Source organism: Kogia breviceps, chromosome 6, assembly GCF_026419965.1.
Source record: "Kogia breviceps isolate mKogBre1 chromosome 6, mKogBre1 haplotype 1, whole genome shotgun sequence".
Classification (NCBI taxonomy): Eukaryota; Metazoa; Chordata; class Mammalia; order Artiodactyla; family Physeteridae; genus Kogia; species Kogia breviceps.
Window position 1 is genome coordinate 32,585,708 of NC_081315.1, and position 18,995 is coordinate 32,604,702.

General features: G+C 43.7%; 1 protein-coding gene across 13 annotated transcripts in view; it reads left to right on the forward strand.

The window, feature by feature from the left end:
* Positions 1–18,995, forward strand: part of TRIM2 (tripartite motif containing 2) — a 169,966-nt gene that overhangs the window by 62,121 nt on the left and 88,850 nt on the right. For 2 of the 13 annotated variants that reach the window (XM_067035681.1, XM_067035690.1), the window contains exon 1: positions 8,064–8,454. The exons of 9 other annotated variants lie outside the window; for them this stretch is intronic. The gene's annotated coding sequence lies outside the window, so the exon portion shown is untranslated. Of the gene's footprint in view, positions 1–8,016; positions 8,455–18,995 lie in introns of those variants that run through there. 2 more of the 13 variants (XM_059066678.2, XM_067035693.1) reach the window with 2 other exon arrangements.

Here is an 18,995-nt window from a genome sequence, read left to right on the forward strand (position 1 = left end):
ATTTTATTCTTTATACTTTGTTGGATTTTCCAAATTTTCTAGAGCATTTAATTGCTTTTTGTCCAAAATATGCACTTTAATAAAACCTTTCTATCTTTTAGGGCCCAAGTCCACCCTTCCATAAAGTATTTCTTGGTTACACTAATAGGAAATAATCTCTAGCTTTTCTATAACTCTTTCATACTGATCTTGACATATATGGTCTTGAATTGGAGGCACTGTATGTATGATGTTCATCCCAACTGGTTTGGGAGCTACTGGAGAACAGGGATTATGATTTAGAGTTCCTGAATATCTAAGCAAAAGCCTAGCTCTCCTTCCCCACCTTCCATAAAGCCTTTCCTGCTACTTGAAAAAGTGGGTGATTTTTTCTTCCCTTGAATCCTCAAAACAGCTTTTATGCCTCTTTTATTGGAGGTCCATTCTGCTTTGGATGATAGTTAATTGTGCTTGTCTTGACCCCCTATTCGTCACCCAACTCCTGATTATAGGAAATGAATCTTATTCCTCTCTGTGCCCAGAGCGGTGCCTTGTATAAGGTGTGTGCTTAATAGACAGTTGGACCTATGACTGAATGTGTATCGTGTTAGAGAGTGTTCTAATTTCATTCTTTTACATGTAGCTGTCCAGTTTTCCCAGCACCCACTTAATGAAGAGACTGTCTTTTCTCCATTGTATATTCTTGCCCTCTGTCATAGATTAATTGACCACAGGTGCGTGGATTTATTTCTGGGCTTTCTATCCTGCTCCATTGATCTATAAGTCTGTTTTTGTGTCAATACTGTACTGTTTTGATTACTATAGCTTTATAGTGTAGTCTGAAGTCAGGAAGCCTTATTCCTCCAGCTTTGATTTTCTTTCACAAGATTGCTTTGGCTATTTGGGGTCTTTTGTGTCTCCATACAAATTTTGAAATTTTTTGTTTTAGTTCTGTGAAAAATGCCATTGGTAATTTGACAAGGATTGCATTGAATCTGTAGATTGCCTTGGGTAGTATAGTCATTTTGACAATATTGATTCTTCCAACCCAAGAACGTGATGTATCTTTCCATCTCTTTGTGTACCTTCAGTTTCTTTCATCAGCATCTTAAATTTTCAGAGTACAGATCTTTTGCCTCCTTAGGTAGGTTTATTCCTAGCTATTTTATTCTTTTTGATGCAATGGTAAATGGGATGGTTTCCTTTATTTCTCTTGCTGATTTTTCATTGTTGGTGTATAGAAATGCAACAGATTTCTGTGTATGGACCTATGACTGAATGAACATGGGCTCTTTCCAGCTATTTCCAACAGGTGCCCTGCAGTTAGCACCTGCTCAGAAGAGTTGAAGACTGCTGTACAGGCCCAGGAGCAGAAGGTGAGATCAGAGATGCCTACAAAGACTAAGTAGCCCCAAAGCACTGAGCAATGGTAGTCATGAAACCCAACCCCCCAGAAGAATCTGCCAGGAAATAACTTCACCTTAGACCTTCGATGCCCCCGATACTACTCTTTAGCTCCTCTCTGGGTCCTGAGAACTTTATCTGTAAAGCTTTGCCTTCTTTCACCATTTCACAAACTCATAGAGATGAATTCCCCAAAGAATTCCACTCCTCCAGTCATAAATTGAACATCATAGATTTGCCCTGCTGCCCATTTCAGGCCTTAATCCCCCAAAGGTGGTCATTAAGAGAAAAGTTTAGGGCTTCCCTGGTGGCGCAGTGGTTGAGAAACCGCCTGCTGATGCAGGAGACACGGGTTCGTGCTCTGGTCCGGGAAGATCCCACATGCCGCGGAGCAACTAAGCCCGTGAGCCATGGCCGCTAGGCCTGCGCGTCTGGAGCCTGTGCTCCACAACGGGAGAGGCCACAACAGTGAGAGGCCCGCATACCGCAAAAAAAAAAAAAAAAAAGAGAGAGAGAGAAAAGTTTAAAATCAAGGACTGCATAAATATAATTTTAGAATAAAAAACACAAGGAAATAAGGCACAAGATTCGGTTCCATGGAACATGCGTTTATTGTGCTGCAAATTTTTGCAAAGCCTTGTCCTGGTCACTGAAAATGATCCAAAGATTAAATAGGACATTGATCTCATTCATTAGATCCCGCGTGAATATATGGCACTGTAACAGGAAAGGGGGGAGGGGAGGGGAGGAGTGGGGAGGTCTCTGCACAGGGCTACAGGGGTCTGCAGTGGGGCTGGCTAGAGGTGGGAAATAAATGGAAGAGCTGCTGGAAGTTATGCTCACAATTGTGGCCATTGATACTTTGGGTCTGTGCCCAGGAAATGTAAGATGTGAGTGTAAAAGAGTTCTGAGCACAATTTTCAATGTTTGTATGGGGGCTGGGTCCCCCGACACCACCAAGCAATTCTGCAACACCAGCAGGGTGCTCTACAATTCAGCTCAATACTGACACTGCTACCTCGAGAGAGCATCAGACTCCACAGGTTAAAGGTTTGGTCGCACAAGACTACACCCCCAAACACATTCCCACCTCCTTCCACCCCCTTCTGAGGCCAGTCACAAGTCCAGGTTGTCACCTATGCTTCTAATCCACCGGCTACAGACAAGAGGTTTCAACGACCCACTCCTTGGGCTCGATTAATTGGCTAGAGCAGCTCACAGAACTCAGAGAAACATTTTTCTTGCTAGATCACCAGTTTATTATGAAAGGCTATAACTCAGAAACAGACAGATGGAAGAGATGCACAGGGCAAGGTGTGGGGAAAGGGTGAGGAGTTTCCATGCTCTCTCCAGGCGCACCACTCTCCCCAGATCTCCATGTGTTCCCCAGCCTGGCTCTCAGAACTGTGTCCTTTTGAGTTCTTATGGAGGCTTTATTACATAGGCATGACTGATTAAATCATTAGCCATTGGCAATTGATTCAACCTCCAGTCCCTCCCCCTCCCCAGAGGTCAGGGTATGGACTGAACATTCCAACCTTCAAATGACAATGTTAGTTCTCCTGGAAACCAGCCCCCATCCTTAGGTGTGGTCCAAAAGTCACCTCATTAACGTAAAAAAAGACATTCTTATGGGTCTCATCATTTAGGAAATTCCAAGAATTTTAGGAGCTCTGTGCCAGAAATGGAACAAAGACCAAATATGTATTTATTATAAATAACAATATCATGGGGTGGGATTCAGATAGAATAGGAACGTCTTTAGGAAAAAAACCAAAAAACAAAATTCTAAGGCAATATTGGATAGAATGTGTGATATGAGATAGGTTGTTATAGAAAAAAAAAAAAAAGATAGAAAAAGATGATATTTAACAGAACCCAGCGCATCTGTCAATGTTCTTAGCTACTGTCAACACTAGTTAGTTTGAGCATAAAAGGAATTTGTTAAAGAATATTAAAACACCATCAAGAAAGTGAAAGAACAACTTACAGGATTTAAGAAAATATTCTCAAGTCATATTCCAATAAGGGACTTGTTTCCAGAATATAAAAATTTAAAAATAAAAAATAAAATTTAAAATACAATTAAAGGGACTTCCCTGGTGGTGCAGTGGTTAAGAATCTGCCTGCCAATTCAGGGGACATGGGTTCAAGCCCTGGTCCGGGAAGATCCCACATGCTGCGGAACATCTAAGCCCGTGCGCCACAACTACTGAGCCTGCACTCTACAGCCCATGAGCCACAACTACTGAGCCCACACTCTAGAGCCCGTGAGCCACAGCTACCGAAGCCCGCACACCTAGAGCCTGTGCTCTGCAACAAGAGAAGCCACCGCAAGGAGAAGCCCATGCACCACAACGGAGAGTAGCCCCCTGCTTGCTGCAACTAGAGAAAGCCCGCGTGCAGCAACGAAGACCCAACGCAGCCAAAAATAAATAAATAACAAGACAAAAATGGGCAACGAATGATGATTGCACAACAATGAATGAATGTACTTAATATCACTGAACTGTACACTTCGAAATGGCTAAAGTGGTAAATTTTATGTATTTTTTAACCACAATTTAAAAATTTTTTTTAATGGGTAAAGGATTTTAATAGACATTTTTTCAAAGAAGATACACAAATGGTCAAAAAGCACATGAAAAGATATTCAACGTTATTAGCCTTTGGGAAATGCCAATAAAAACCACAATGAGATACCATTTTATACCCACTGGGAAATTGGACCCCTAATATAATATTGTTAGTGGTAATGTAAAATGATGTAACTGCTTTGGAAAACTGTCTGGCAGTTCTTCACATTTTTAAACATAGAACTACCACATGATCCAGTAATTCTCCTCCTAGATATATACCCAAGAGAAATGAAAATATATTTCAGACAAAAGCTTGTACACAAATGTTCATAGCAGCATTATTCATACTAGCCAAAAAGTGAAAACAATCCACTGATGAACAGGTAAACAAAATGTAGTATATCCAGACAATGAAATATTATTTGGCAATACGAGAAATGCCGTACTGATATGTGCTACAACATGGATAAATCTTAAAAAGATTTTGCTCAGTGAAAGAAGCCAGACACAAAAGGCCACGTGGTGTATGATTCCATTTATATGAAATGTCCAGAATAGGCAAATTCACAGAGACACAACGTAGATTAGTGGTTGCCAGGGGCTGGGAGGAGGGGGAAATGGGGAGTGATCAGCTAGTGTGTGTGAAGTTTCTCTTCAGGGTGATGAGAATGTTCTGGAATTAGATAGTGGTGATGGTTGCACTACCTTGTGAACATACTAAAAGCCACTGGATTGTACACTTTGGTATTTTTTGAAGATTCTTTTTTTTTTTAAATTGAAGTATGATTTAGAATATGTTAATTTCAGGTGTACAACAAAGAGATTCAGTTATACATATATATCTTTTTTTTTAAAGATTCGTTTCTCTTATAGATTATTACAAGATATTGCATATAGTTGCCTTTGCTATACAGTAGGTCCTAGTTGGTTATCTATTTTATATATATGGGTTGTCCACTTTAAATGGATGAATTTTATACTATGTGAATTATATCTCAATAAAAGCAGTTGTGGGCTTGGGTTTTTTGTTTTGTTTTGTTTTTTGGTTTTTTAAAAAGAATATTACATGACTCAGAGAATCTTCAAGAAATACAGAGACTTGCATTTCTTGAAGGCTTAGAGGCTACCGCACTGAGAACAATGCCTGAATGGTATCACAGGATGATTCCAGGATGAGCCCCAGTACCGCTCCTCCGGGTACAGGCACCTAGGACCTTTGCACCGGCTGCCTCTGGGCCTCCATACCCTTCCACCAGACTCCATCACCTCACAGAAAGCAGCTTCCTTAGAGTCTGATTTCCCATATTGCTTTCATCCAGACTGAAGCCTAGCATCTATCTGCCTGACTGCCAGAGCCTAGGCCACAGTTTCAAGCCCTAACTGCAAAGGAGGCTGAGAAAGCAGGTTGGTTGTAGGAGACAAGTCAAACAAATGTCCCCCCCCCCCCGCCCCACTTCCCTCAGGGAGTTTGCTGGACAATGACTTTATTTTATTGTTTTATTTTTAAATTTTTTTTGGCCATGCCGAGAGGCATGCAGGATCTTAGTTCCCCGACCAGGGATCGAACCCACGCCCCCTGCGTTGGAAGTGCGGAGTCTTAACCACTGGACCACCAGGGAAGTCCCTGGACAGCGATTTTAAAGTCACAAAATATTGGAGTTAAACAAGCCCTTTGAAGTTCATGTGTTCTGACAGTTCTCCAATGACTAGCACACTGCCAAAGGCAATGGCGATTTCTAGCTCTGTCTTGCCTGACTTTGTAAGCATCTGGCAATGTTAATCATTCCTCTCTTAAACATTTCTCTTCATGGTTTGTGGGTCACCCCTTTTGTACCTTTCTAATAATTTTTCTCTCACTTTCCACCCAGAGCTGCTCTCTTTGTCCACTTAAAACTGGTGTTTCTCCACATCTCCAAATTCAATCCTGCTCTTTTTTTAGTCTTTATTGAATTTGTTACAATGTTGCTTCTGTTTTATGTTTTGTTTTTTTGGCCAGGAGGCATGTGGGATCTTAGCCCCCCGATCAGGGATCAAACCTGCACCCCCTGCATCGGAAGGTGAAGTCTTAACCACTGGACCCCTGGGGAAGTCCCTTCAATCCTACTGTGAATTCACACTGTGAATGTTAGGGGTTAAATTGTGTCCCCCTAAAATCTGTGTTGAAACCCTAACAGCCAGTACCTCAGAATGTGACTTTATATGCAAATAGGGTAACTTCCAAACAGGAAATAGAGATAAGGGCAGATGTAATTAGTTAAAATGAGATCATACTGGAGTGGGGTGGCCTCTAATCCAGTTATCACTGGTGTTCTTATAGAAAGGGGACATTTGGACCCAGATGCTCACACAGAGAGAAAGCCATGTGATTGAAGTACAGCTGCCACTAGCCAAGAAACTACTAGAAGCCAGGAGAGAGTCCTGGCACGGATCCTTCCCTGGTGCCCTCGAGGGAGTACGGCCCCAACGACACACTGGTCTTGGGTATCTAGCCTCTAGAACTGTGAGACAATAAATTTCTGTTGTTGGAGCCACCCGGTTTGTGGTACTTTGTTATGGCAGTCCTAGCAAATGTGAATATCCTTTACCCCCATATTCATCTTCTTCTATTATAGGTGGGCAACTGCTTAATTTATGGTTTTAGCCCGTAACACCCCCAAATACCTTATAGATCCATGTGGCAGTGTTGTCTGCTAGGACATTTGCATTTGGATAGCCCACAGAAACTAGAAACTATTTTTTTTTAACATCTTTATTGGAGTATGATTGCTTTACAATGGTGTGTTAGTTTTTGCTTTACAACAAAGTGAATCAGTTAGACATATACACATGTTCCCATATCTCTTCCCTCTTGCGTCTCCCCCCCTCCCACCCTCCCTATCCCACCCCTCTAGGTGGTCACAGAGCACCGAGCTGATCTCCCTGTGCCATGCGGCTGCTTCCCACTAGTAGAAACTCTTAAACCACACTCCTCGTCATTTCTCAGATGCCACTTGTTCCCCCTTCTTCATTTGTCTCTTGCTGAATCTACCCCATTGCCCAGTGTCAGAAACCTGAGTGACAGCCTACAACTCTGCTCCCCGCCTTGTGACGGGCCATCCAATACTAAAGGTTACACCTCTCACTCATCTCTGGAGTCTTTTCTGTCCACCCCAGACCCACCTCCACTCCCTTCCAGGTGCCTTCCACAGCGATCTTTCTGAAACACAAATCTAATCAACCCACTTGTCTGCTTTAAAATTCTTCAGAGGAGCCTCATTGCTTCCAAACAAAGGTCAAATCCTGGAGTTTAGCTGATAAGATTTTTATGGTCTGACTGCTTGCCACCCTGAATAACCCCATCTCTCACCTTTGCACCTCTCGCCTGCTTTCTGCTGACATACAGACGTTCAGATCTCCTCCTACCTGTCTTCATTCTACCTGATGCCTGCTCAGTCTTCAAAACTCAAACGCAGCCTCTTCTGGGAAGCCTTCCTTGATTTCCAGCATGATTCAAAACCTGCTTCTGGGTGCCAGTAACCTTCTGAGCGTAGACTATTACAGCAATTTTACAGTGCACTGCAGTTGTTGGTTTCCACCCCCTTTCTCTCCCCCCGCCCCGCTACTAGTAAGGCACTTGAGAGTAGAGACTTTCAGGCTTTTTCCAACTTTCTTTTCTCAGCCTAGTGCCTGGTACACGCAAATGTTTCCAGGATGAAGGAAGGGGAGGGGAGGAAGTGGGGAGGCTCCCTACCCCAACCTGTTTTACAGAGTAAAATACAAGACCTTGAGACGCAGTAAGTTCTCCTCATTTTCGGTGCCGATTGTGTCCTCGTTGACTCATTGTCAGAATTTACTGAAAGTAGACGCAGAGATTTTTTTCCTCTCTCACTTTCAGGAGTTGTGATTGCTCTGAGTAATGAGCCATTCTGGCCTGGAGACTGGCCCTTTGCAGCCACGGCAAACTGAAGTGATTCCCCCGAAGGGACAGACTTTGCAGCGTGTTTACAGGGCTGGGGGGAGGACGCGTTTCGGGAGTAACCCTGAGAACCGCGCCCACCCTTCTTCTGCCGGGGGACTGCGATTGGTCCTCCCCCGCGGCGGGCCGCGGGAGCCTGCAGTCGGCGCGCGCGGAAAGCAGTCGGGAACCGGGCGCCGCGTTGCGTGTTCTCTGCCTGTTGTGTGTGCGGAGATTAGCGGCCGCGCCGGGGGCCGGAAACGCGGCGGGCGCCGGGCAGTGCGTAATCCAGGATTTGCCGCGGTCGCGCGGTTGATGGAAAACAGATGTCTCAGCCCTGGGCCTGAGCACAGGATGGAAGTGACCGATCCGAGCGCCTCTTGGACGCGAGGACACCGAGTTGAGGCTCTTCGGGATCCAGCCGGGAGGCGGCTCTCCCTCGGCTCGTGGGTTTTCGCGGCTTCAGCATAGAGCCCGAGAGCGCCGGGCGGTACCGCGGCTTCACCCGCCGCGGGCCGTGCGCGCCTCTTCTGTCGCCGAGCGGGTCGCCGTCGCTCAGTAAGTCGGTTGTTGCTGGGCCGCGGCCCGGGCTGTGCGTGCGCGGCTGCGCCGGTGGGCCCGACTCGGCCCCCTGGAGCCTCCCCTCTGGGCAAGGTCTGCGTGGACCGAGGTGTGCTGAGCCGGCGGAGGCTCCGCTTCCGGGTCCTAGTCGGTGGGGCGGGGGTGTGCATTGGGGGGGAGTCAGGGACCAGCCGCCAGCCCCGCGCCTGCCTCGCTCTCCTGGGGCGGGGACTCTCCTCCAGTCCCGAAAGGTGTGCGCCGAGCTTCGGAAGAAACGCTTTTCTCGTCATTTTGCAATTGAGGGGAAAAGAAAAGATAAGATATTCAGCAACCTTAAAGCAGTAGATGGAATAATTGTTGAAAAGATGGGTTTCCTTCTCTCTGTCTCTTTACATTTCGGTCGTTTTCCTACAACCAACTACCGAAACCTATTTCCTTCCTAATTAGCCTCTACTCAGATCCTCTGCCCAAGTTCATACTACAGTGTTGGCTTCTTAGAGGAGAGAGATGTTGATTTTTGAGGGTCTTCAGGGCTTTTTTGGATTGATACATTATGAAAAGACATGCCCCATGTTGAAAACTGCTTGCTGCCGACAAATTAGGTAAGAGGCTGGGAGTGGAGAGGAACGTTTGTCGCGTGAAGTGCCTGTCAGATCCCAAGCTTTCTATGAACTCTAAATTGGCTCCCACCTGTAATCCAACCCCACAGGCAACTGGGTCTTCACCCCTCCCCTCCCTCCAGAATTCAGGAACCTTAATTTATGAATAGAGACAGCTTTAGATTCAACCGCTTTTGAAATGGTTGATTTTAAAGCACCTAGAGTTCCAGACATCCAAAGAGTGGCTGAGCCCCTAGGGTGGTAGGTATGTTAACCAATGCCTTTTGTCCCCCACGAGACAGTTTTTAGCCTATTTTCTTCTAAAAATGGAGAGTAACTTCTCCATCAGTCATTTTAGAATACAGTTATGGGCTTGTTGCGCGGCTCCTTGTATTTCCGAGTCCTTTACCGGGGTAGGGTGGGGTGGGGTGGAAGAGGTAATGTGCTTGTTTCACTACCACCCTGCTCTCTTGACCTCCAGTCTCAGTTTGCCACGTGATTTCAACCCTGCAGACCTAGTACCTGCCTTTCGGCGGAAAGAAACAAAAGAGCAGGAATGACTCAGAATCCTTGGGATACTACAATGTTAACCAAAGATGCAAGGGATTTGATTGAATTCTTTATGACGCACATTACTTTGTTCCTTCCTCTTCAAACCTAAGTATATCTAACAATTAAGGATCAATTATAAAAAAACAAGCAAAAACTCTACCTCCCTCCACCCTTAGGATAAACACAGATTTGGTTGAGTCGGGCATAGCCACCTACACTAATGAAATGTCTTCATGGTGAGATAATTCATATTCTGGACTGGGTACAAGAGGATCGCACCAGATCACCCCCATATTTACACATTCTTTTCCCTGGACCCTCCTTTTTTTCCCCTACCATTTTCTATACTGTCTTATTTAGGTACATACCATGCCACTCTTTTGGATCATGGAATCTAGGATATAATTACCTTTTAGAGTCAATTTTGTTTAGATGACAGTGTCCCCTTATCAGCATTCTCAGAACATTTTTCCAAATCCTGCCTTTATTTCCCTGGAAAACTCTTTGTCTTAAATCCTCCATTGGAAATTCCGTTGTATCTTTCAAAAGCAAATATGGCACCTACATCTTGAATTCTTTTTCTTGCATCATTATTTTAACGTTGACTTGCATGGTTTCCTGATTGTCTGGTCAGCTTATTTCTGCTTCATGTGGAAACACAAATGGAAAGAACTTCGCGGGCTTCCCTGGTGGCGCAGTGGTTAATAATCCGCCTGCCAATGCAGGAGACACGGGTTCCAGCCCTGGGCCGGGAAGATCCCACATGCCGTGGAGCAGCTAAGCCCGTTCCCCACAACTACTGAAGCCCACGTGCCTAGAGCCCATGCTCCGCAACAAGAGAAGCCACCACAATGAAAGCCTGTGCACCGCAAAGAAGAGTAGTAGCCCACGCTTGCCGCAACTAGAGAAAGCCCGCGCGCAGCAACGAAGACACAGTGCAGCCTAAATAAATAAATAAATTTTAAAAAAGAAAGAACTTTGCATATAAGCCACTGAATATAAGTGGGTTAAGGAGTCTCCCTGAGAATTAAGAGCACAAGCTCTGACCTTTTCTTTGGTCTGTCCTAGGGTCGAATTCTGTCACTGGAGTTTCTGTCCAGTGCTTCCTCTGGAAAAAGGCTGGATATTTACCTTGGGGCTCAGGCGTGATCTGTTTATTTGGCCTTTTCTGAGCAGCAGTAACTCACCACCTCTCCAGCCCCTGCTTGGTGAGAATTCGGCCTGCTCAACAGAGATAACCCAATCTGGTAATACAGCAATGCTGAAAAAACCTTTCAAAGTGCCATACTGAAATTCTAAAATCTAGGAAGATAACATGTTCTTCTTCTCTCATTGCTCCGCTAAAAATGACACTGCTTGGTTTACACCAAAATCCACCTTGGATTATAAATTCCCAAAAGACAATCTTAGCTTGATTTATACAGGCTCTAAAGGTTTATGCTGGCAGGTGCTGGCAGTACACTTCTGCTGCTGCTGCTAATGATGCAGGTAGGAATGGTGACGGTTTTCCTTTGGGGTTTCATAAGAAAAGTATAATACTTTCCCAAATATCTGTTTGAGAGGCTTCTCTGAGACTGTTATCTTAAAAACCTTGAGCCAAGGCTGAGGCACTGGCATACTCCGTCTCCAGCATTATTTCTTATGCTCTTAGATATCAGACCTTAAGACTGACCTGCCAGTTGGCAGGTCCGAAAAAGTCACTGCAAGTTATCTGAGAGTTTAGTTTAGTTTCTCTGGAAGAGAATGGTAGGTCTTTGATATGGCTAGTATTTGTTCCTAGAAGAATTGGTAAATGCAACCTTTGAGATAAGTAGCTAGAGGGGAAATGAAGAGGAATAAACCTAGTGAGACTAAGCCAACTGTTTACCAGCTACTCAGCTTTTATGTATTTTTTAAGAGTTTAGTGGAGGGCTTCCCTGGTGGTGCAGTGCTTAAGAATTCACCTGCCCAATGCAGGGCCCTGGTCTGGGAAGATCCCCTGTGTTGTGGAACAACTAAGCCTGTGCGCTACAACTACTGAGCCTGTGCTCTAGAGCCCAAGAGCCACAACTACTGAGCCCAGTGCCACAACTGCTGAAGCCTGCGTGCCTAGAGCCCATGCTCTGCAACAAGAGAAACCACCGCAATGAAAAGCCTGCGCACCGCCACAGAGTAGCCCCTGCTCACTGCAACTAGAGAAAGCCCGCGCGCAGCAACGAAGACACAGTGCAGCCAAAAATAAATAAAAGAAATAAACTTATAAAAAAGAAAGAGTTTAGTGGAAATTCAACCTCAGAATTTGAGCTCTTGTTGGCAAATATTTGCCTTAATGAATACTGATTCCCTCCTGTGTAAAACTATTATTTTTGCATATCCTGCCTTTGAATCTCATCTTAATCCTTGAACAGAAATATCCTCTCCCTAGAATTTACAATACCTTCTTATTTTTCATAACATACTGGATGTCTAGATGAAATTTATTTAGGCAGAAGGGCTGGCCAGGAAGCTTAGGATGTATCCTTGAGTCAGACAAAAGCACTGTATTGGTCAGCATCTTTATAAATTTATGACAGATTAGAAGGTCCCAAATAGAAGTGGTGAAACTGGTTCTCTTCCAACCTGACTGCAGTAAAATGAATCAACATGCAGACTTCTGGAACCAGAGCAGTTTGTACAAATATGCTGGAGGCAACTGGAGTTCTGGGAGTTGATTAGCTTTCTAAATCATGGTCTCCTTATTAGAAATGTTTTTCAGGTTTCAGAATGTCTGCTGTTGGAGGGATGTCTTTTTTAGTTTAAGTATAGTAATTGATTTAAACCAAAGTATGGAGAGAGGCATAAAGTCGGGCTGACCTGCTTCTTTCCTCGTAGGATCAGAACTAGTATTTTCGGACTCTCATCGCTAACCTTCAGGGTACCTTTAGACATTAGCGAGCACCTCTCTCCCACCTGTTCTCTGATTTCCTCACCTAGGAAACCAGGTCTAAGACTGTGGTAGGAGCCCCCTCTGTAGTTCAGCTCAGATTCCTGAGGGAATCATGATGGCCCCTTGACCTGAGAGTTGATTCCTTTGGCAGAGGAAGGTGTGTTCTTGGCTCTTCAACATGACCCAGACAAAGTGACACTTTCTACCTATCCCGAAGACTCCTATTCGGTACAAGGCTCTATTCCTATAATATTCCTACCCCAGCCACCAAGCAGTTCGACAGTGACCAGGCTAGCATCAAAATTACCCATAATGGGGGCATAGCTATCCTTGAGATTTGCCTTAATTAAGAGGACGAGATCAGGTCTCTTTAATCATGAAAATATCCTCTCAGATTAAACAAAGACAGAACTGTCTCTTTTGCTGACCACATGCAATTTATTTAAATTAGTGTTGCACATTCGACCATGGTGTCAAAGCTATATTATAAAACCACCTAAAAGAATGAATTTTCTGGGCCTTTGCTTAGGGATAAAAAAGGCATTAGCCACATTGCAGGGGATTTGCATCTTGTTAGCTTGTCTGGATATCCTCACTGTTGGACACAATGGGAGGGTGCACAGCTGTCTTTGTAGCTGGGCAAGCTGCCTTAGTTATAATTCTGCTGGGAGTGAAGATAGTGAACTGGAGGCGCAGGATGGGGAAGGGAAAGGGCAGGAACATGCAGGATTCAGAAGAAGGGAAGCTTGGGGTCACTTCTGACCCCCTCCCCTTTTTGTGTAGTTCAAGGTTAACAGCACGCTTTGCTTTAGTTTTAATGTTTTTTAAATTGAAGTATAGTTGATTTACAATGTTGTGTTAATTTCTGTTGTATAGCAAAGTGATTCAGTTATACATATATATATTCTTTTTTTAATATTCTTTTCCATTATGGTTTATCATAGGATATTAAATATAGTTTTCTGTGTGCTATACAGTATGACCTTGTTGTTTATCCATTCTATATATAAAAGCTTACATCTGCTAAACCCAACCTGCCACTCCATCCCTCCCCAACCCCCTCCCCTTTGGCAACCACCAGTCTGTTCTCTATGTCCAGATTCCATTTTTGTTTCATGGATAGGTTCATTTGTGTCATATTTTAGATTCCACATATAAGTGATATCATATGAAATTTATCTTTCTGACTTACTTCACTTAGTATGGTAATATCTAGTTGCATCTATGGTGCTGCACATGGCATTATTTCATTCTTTTTTATCGCTGTGCAGTATTCCATTGTATATACGTACATCTTCTTTATCCATTTATCTATTGATGGGCATTTAGGTTGTTTCCATGTCTTGGCTATTGTGAATAGTGCTGCCATGAACATGGGGGTGCATGTATCTTTTTAAAAAAAACCATTTATTTAATTTATTTTATTTTTGGCTGCGTTGGGTCTTTGTTGCTGCACACGGGGCTCCTCTAGTGTGGCGAGCGGGGGCTACTCTTTGTTGCAGTGCACGGGCTTCTTGTTGCGGTGGCTTCTACTCTTGCAGAGCATGGGCTCTAGGTGCGTGGGCTTCAGTAGTTGTGGCACGTGGGCTTAGTTGCTCTGCGGCACGTTGGATCTTCCCAGACCAGGGTTCGAACCCGTGTCCCCTGCATTGGCAGGCGGATTCTTAACCACTGTGCCACCAGGGAAGCCCTGCATGTATCTTTTTTTTTTTTTTTTTTTTTGCGGTATGCGGGCCTCTCACTGTTGCGGCCTCTCCGGTTGCGGAGCACAGGCTCCGGACGCGCAGGCCCGGCGGCCATGGCTCACGGGCTTAGTCGCTCCGCGGCATGTGGGATCCTCCCGGACCAGGGCACAAACCCGTGTCCCCTGCATCGGCAGGCGGACTCCCAACCACTGCGCCACCAGGGAAGCCCTGCATGTATCTTTTTGAATTATAGTTTTGTCTGGATATATGCCCAGGAGTGGGATTGCTGGATCATATGGTAATTCTATTTTTCATTTTCTGAGGAACCGCCACACTGTTTTCCATAGTGGCTGCACCAACTTACATTCCCATCAGCAGTGTAGGAGGGTTCCTTTTCTCCACACCTTCTCCAGCATTTGTTATTTGTAGACTATTTAAAATTTATTTTCTAATTAAAAAAATTTTTTTGGCCATGCCACATAGCTTATGGGATCTTAGCTCCCCGACCAGGGATCAAACCTGGCCCCTTGGCAGTGAAAGCGTGGAGTCTTAACCACTGGGCTTCCAGGGAATTCCCTGTAGGCTTTTTAATGATGGCCATTGTGACTGGTGTGAGGTGGTACCTCATTTTAGTTCTGATTTGCATTTTTCTAATAATTAATGATGTTGAGCATCTTTTCATGTGGCATAGTTTGCTTTAGCGGCAGTGCAGGCTGTATCTCAGTGCACAGTCATCTCCTCGGTACTGGTGAGTGAATCATCTCCTTGCAGATTTGGGGCAGCTGGCTCTCTGGTACTGTCCAGCATATGTTCAGGGTTCCCTCTGCTTACCTCCTGCATTGGTTTTTGTTGTTGTTGTTGTTTTTATATTGGAGTATAGTTCATTTACAATATTTTGTCAGTTTCAGGTGTACAGCAAAGTGATTCAGTTATACATACATATATATCCATTCTTTTTCAGATTCTTTTCCCTTATAAGTTATTACAGAATGCTGAGTAGAGTTCCCTGTGCTATATGGTAGGTCCTTGTTGTTTATCTATATAGTAGTATGTATATGTTAATCCCAAACTCCTAATTTATCCCTCCCCCCACTTTTTCCCTTTGGTAATCATAAGTGTGTTTTCTAAGTCTGTGAGTCTGTTTCTGCTTTGTAAATAAATTCATTTGTATCATTTTTTTTCAGATTCCACAAATAAGTGATATTATATGATACTTGTCTTTCTCTGTCTGACTTCACTTAGTATGATAATCTCTAGGTCCATCCATGTTGCTGCAAATGGCATTATTTCATTCTTTTTTGTGGCTGAGTAATATTCCATTGTATATATGCACCACATCTTCTTTATCCATTCCTCTGTCAGTGGACATTTAGGTTGCTTCCATGTCTTGGCTATTGTGAATAGTGCTGCAGTGAACATTGGGGTGCATGTATCTTTTCATGTCATAGTTTTATCTGGATATATGCCCAGGAGTGGGATTGCTGGATCATATGATAGCTCTATTTTTCTTTTTTTAAGGAACCTCCATACTCTTCTCCATAGTAGTTGTACTAATTTACATTCCCACCAGCATGGTAGGAGGGTTCCCTTTTCTCCACACCCTCTCCATCATTTATTGTTTGTAGACTTTTTTGATGATGGCCATTCTAACTGGTGTGAGGTGATACCTCATTGTAGTTTTGACTTGCATTTCACTAATAATTAGTGATGTTGAGCAGCTTTTCATGTGCTTTTTGGCCATCTGTATGTCTTCTTTGGAGAAATGTCTATTTAGATCTTCCTGCACTGGATTCTGCTTATGAAAGGCAAAATAATTGCCAGATTAGTCAAGGAAGGAGGTTGTAAAAGTGAACCTCTTGTGAAATATGAGCACATATCCTGGATACCCTTCTTCTTTTAGTGTGACCAATCAGAAGTCACCCAAGGGAAGACGATAAAAAGGTACTCGAAAGGGCTGAATGTTTGCGTCTTGAGAGCTGCAGAACAGAAATGGCAAAAATTAGGTGCCTTTCTCTTCTAAATCTTAGCCAATAATGAGGACACTGATCAGAGCCAAACTTAACAAATAGTTCCAGAACGTGGTCTCCAGATATCTGGTACCATGGAAAAGAAGTCGTTTTACAAAGCTATTTCCATTTTAGGGAAGCAACGCCCTTAAATCTGTTGTGCCACCTACTCTACAACAAAAGAGCCTTAGATGACAAATGCTGTCTTTTGCCCCAGGTCACCTGGAAGTCACACAGTCATGTTGTACAAGGAAGTAATGTGACGGGGTGCCATTTGCTTAGAGGAAGGATGAGCAGAGGCTAACTGGGGTCTTCGTGCTGTTTTTGTCTGCTTTCAGCCATCAAGTAGCAATTACCTTTCGACTGTCTTTCATCTCCTCCCTCTCCAAACATCTCAATCCAGAAACCTGAAGTACAAAGTAATTCATGCCTGAAGGCTCAAAAACCCACTCGAAGCTGCAAGCCACCCACCAAAACAACATGGAAAGATCTAGTAGCCTGAAACGGGAAGAGGCGGGAGTGTGAGGGGGTGTCTGTGCAAAGTGTTCCTTTTTCCTGTGACACTTATTCTAATGTCTCTGCTTCAGCTACAGACCCCACAGAAGGAGGTATGTTTTATTCATTTTTAACACAATGTCATTAAAAGAAAAAAAAAAAAACAATAGGATCTCTCTGGGATTTCCTCTATAAGGCTTTTACTTAAGGAAATGCTTAAACAAAGCTTCTGAATTTTTATTTTTTAAAAATATTTATTTATTTATTTTTGCGGTACGCGGGCCTCTCGCTGTTGTGGCCTCTCCCGTTGCGGAGCACAGGCTCCGGACGCGCAGGCTCAGCGGCCATGGCTCACGGGCCCAGCCGCTCCGCTGGAGCATGCGGGACCCTCCCGGACCGGGGCACGAACCCGCGTCCCCTGCATTACCCGCGTCCCCTGAATCGGCAGGCGGACTCTCAACCACTGCACCACCAGGAAAGCCCTGAATTTTTAATAAGCATCTATCACAGATCAAATTCATACTACTTTCTAAAAAAGCCTTTACATGTCAAGAATAATTAAGAATTTACTTTGAATAGTTAAAAGCAGTTTTTGTAATGGGAGGGAGCCAGATTTGTTGAGTTATAAAATTCTGAATTCCATCAGCATGGGAGCTGGTTTTCAATAGGTAATGCAGGGCAAGATATTCTTAGCATGTTCGGGGGTTATTCCACACAGGATTCTCCATGCTAGAACTAAATCTAAATAGAACTCAATAGATTTCTTTTCTTAGATACTTTTCCCAAACCATTTCCTCTTCATCAAGTCCCTTGGGTAAAGGCATTCACCACAGTGCTGCCAGGTCTCTCAGTCTGCATTATTCAGCTGTTGAGCTGGAATCTGTCAATGAGTGGTCCGTGGGGACAGGAGGTCACCAGCAGACCAGAGGGAGGGAGTCACTCCCAGTGGAGACACTCAGACCTCCTGCTTGTCTCCTAGATGTATCTTCCAGGCCGTAGAGACCCAAGGCTCAGCTTTCTGAATTCTATACATAAAAACTGCTACAACACTTACATTCTTAACATGCAGGCTGTATTTGGCATCCACAACTTAAGACGGATCACTTAATTCACTCAAAATCATTGGCTAGGCTTTAAAGTTTTTGGAACAAGTACCAAAGTGAAGTAAAAGAAAAAAAGTTAATTTAACCCCTTAAAAAAAGCAACATTTAAATTGAGATAAACAAGAAGTCTAAATTCATATCGCTGGGGAAAGTTTGGTGGTTTGGGGATGTGAATACTTACCAAACACATCAACTCCATATACCACTAAAACTTGTCTTCTTTGGAAATTAGAGAGAGCTTGGCTCTTCTTTGATTCAATATGCTCATGGGATGAACCGTATTGAGATTCTAAATTGACAGAGGTTAACTTGCTTTTTGTATTTCAGGCATATTTAGCAGTTCTTGTTTAGCTTTCAGTCATAAAACCAGTAGAATTAAATAAACACATAACAAAACATTAAACCTGTTGACTTCAGCGTAATATGTTAGCTGCAGATTTATTGCACCAGAGCTGATGGTGTCAGGGACTGTCAGTTATGTCTTCCGAGAGCCTGGGGAGCTGCATGACTTCAGGTAGATTGAGGTGACTGCACGGTATCTGTCTTATATTTATGAAGATTACCCTGCTGACCCACTGGATGTGCTTTGCGGTTTTCTCCATCCTTTCTCCCGCTCTATTAGTTGTGAAATTTATTGGCCCACGTGGCACGAATCTAGAAAAACCAGCTCACCTGACTCAAACCCATAATTTCCTCAAGGCAGCTAACTAGGTCAGCTAACTTGCCACTGAGATGATAATAATGATTTGATCTCACATTTGAGCAAACCTTTACCTTTTAAAAATCACTTTCACATTAATTGTTCCCTCTTATCTTTACAATGACTCTGAGAAGTAACATTTTAGAGGTGAGGAAAGTAAGGCTCCAGGAAGTCCAGTGACTTTTCCAGGAAAGGAAGAGTTAGGAACCATAGCTAGGATGTCCTTCTCGCTAACCCAAATGATGCTCAGTAATATTTGATCGGATGTTATGTGATAAAATAATACAAGGATTGTGGGAAGCTCTGGACGAAAGGATGTTTTACTGAGAAAACAAATTGGAAACCACTTTTCCAAAGGTGTTTGGAAAAGTGGTTTCCAATGGGGACTTAAAATTTAACTCAAGACCCGAGACTATTACACAAGAAACCATTAAGGAAGTATGTGAATGAGACACAATCAGGTGTCAATTCGTAGGATACGGATGATTAGTAC